Source organism: Lactuca sativa, chromosome 1, assembly GCF_002870075.4.
Source record: "Lactuca sativa cultivar Salinas chromosome 1, Lsat_Salinas_v11, whole genome shotgun sequence".
Classification (NCBI taxonomy): domain Eukaryota; kingdom Viridiplantae; phylum Streptophyta; class Magnoliopsida; order Asterales; family Asteraceae; genus Lactuca; species Lactuca sativa.
In genome coordinates this window covers 166433506-166435587 of record NC_056623.2, presented here as the reverse complement: position 1 = coordinate 166435587, position 2082 = coordinate 166433506, and the positions used below count along the sequence as shown (strand labels likewise).

Sequence of the window (2082 nt, the reverse complement as noted above, 5' to 3'; positions counted from 1 at the left end):
CGCCGAGTCCATAGGTGGTACTCGGCGAGTAGGGCTGTCAGATTGTAAATTTTGCTTTTCTGCTTGCTTTTCTGCCTCCTCCTTCTGTGATTCCTTGGATGCCTCTGTCTGAATAGGTTCCAGGGGAGTGATATCTTCCCACTTCTTGTTGTGACTATGTTTATGTGCGTGCCTCGTGGGTTATTTTCAGTTTTGCTAGGAAGTTCGCCCGACGACCTTTGGTTGATTTGTTGAGCAAGTTGCCCAAGCTGCATTTCTATATTATGGATAGATGCTTGCTGGTTTCTAAGCATGGTCCTTGTTTCTTGAATTGCAGCATCATGATCACTATGTCTTTTTTCTGAAGCAGCTACAAATTTGGTGAGCATTTCTTCCAAGCTTGGCTTTCTCTCTTGTACCGGCTCCTCCTTTTGGTAGAAACGTCTCCCTTTTTGCCTAAACCTTTCCTCCTTGGCCTTCTTGTACTCTTCATAAGGGAGCCACTTTTTCTTTTGTTTGCGCCAGTCTTCATCATATTGGTCTCCACTTGAGTAACAAACTTGCACCTTCTAATTGCCATTCTCATCTAAATCACAGTCTCTAGTGAGGTGAGGTCCATTGCAATTTTCACAACCCACCCGAATAGCATGGATCGTTTGATCCATTTTATCCATCCTCCTATCCAAGGTTTTTAGCATAGCCATGACCGCGGATAAGTCTTCAGTAGCCGCATATGCGGCTCCCCTAGTGACATCATGTCTAGGGTTGTAGTATTCTCTAGAGTGTTTAGAGAATTCTTCAATCAATTCTTTGAACACCGGGGGCGGCTTCTTTGTGAGCGGGCCTTGCGAGTCAAGTAACTGCCTAGTTGTGACATTGACTCCATCATAGAAGATGGAGACTTCTTGCTGGCTGTTTAGGTCATGGTGTGGGCAGTTTCTTAGTAAGCTCTTGTACCTCTCCCAAGCTTCATATAGCGACTCTCCAGCTTGTTGTTCAAAGTTAGCACTGACCTTCTTCAACTTGGCTATCTTGGAAGGTGGGCAAAAGTGATCAATGAATTCTTCCTTCATCTTGGCCCATGTGGTGACTGATCCGGGGGGAAGTGACTTGAGCCAGTCTTTTGCAGCACCTTTGAATGTCACCGGAAGCATGCGAAGTAGCTGACGTCTCGCGAGGCACATTTGGAACATTAAAGTAATCAGCTACATCATTGAATTCATCCAAATGCTTGTAGGCATCTTCGTGGTCTTTTCCATAAAAGGTATTTCTTTAAGTAAAGCTAGGATATGACCCTTGAGCTTGAAAGTAGCAGTTACGGGAATTGCGGGTTGCACAAGTCCCGGGCCATTGTCATCGCACATCCTCTTCTTCCATTCCCCCATGGGGATTTCATCAATGTTAGCCATAGTGATAGCTAACTCTTCCTCGGAATCGGATTCGTGCTCGTATGTAGGCTCCTCTTCTTCCTCGGTCTCATACTCAATATCTTCCTTAACCGGTTCGTCGATTACTAAAGAAGCGCTGGATGCTCTTGATTTGCTGCTCTTTTTCTTCACAAAAACAGTCTTCAAGTTAGACAAAGGTGACTTCTTTGGTGTACTCGAGCTCTCCACGTCCTTTCCTTTGTTCCTTTTTTCAATGCGGATTCGGGATCTTCAAACGGGGGTACCAGCGGGGTGTTTGATCCTCTGGTCATGAAAGTCCTGAAATAAACAAGATAAAAACATAAAAAGAACAAAAAATTGCAACTGAAAAAAAAACGGAAATTAAATTCCAAATACACTTGTACTCGCCGAGTAGGTGCGACTGCACTCGGCGAGTATCAGTTTAATTTTGAAGAAATTCTAAACTTAATATTAAAACTAAAATAGATGCTAAAACGTAATTTCTAACTACTAAATTTCAATAAATTAACTTTGTGCCAGTAAACTCACACAAAGGATCGAAAAAATTAGGAATTAGATTAATTATTTAGAACCGTTCTCCGGCAACGGCGCCAAAAACTTGATGTGTGTAAAATGCACTTGTTTTATTCCTACTTTTTATTAATAATTTTAGCACACAAATGCAGTGAACCTGTCTTTTAGTGGTATAGTTGAA

At 42.4% G+C, this 2082-nt stretch overlaps 1 non-coding gene across 1 annotated transcript; it reads left to right on the top strand.

Moving 5' to 3' along the window:
* Window positions 1–897: 897 nt before the first annotated feature.
* LOC111893216 (small nucleolar RNA R71) lies at window positions 898–1004 on the top strand. Its single transcript, XR_002850841.1, has one exon. It is a non-coding gene; the product is annotated as a small nucleolar RNA R71 (small nucleolar RNA).
* The last annotated feature ends 1078 nt before the right edge of the window (window positions 1005–2082 follow it).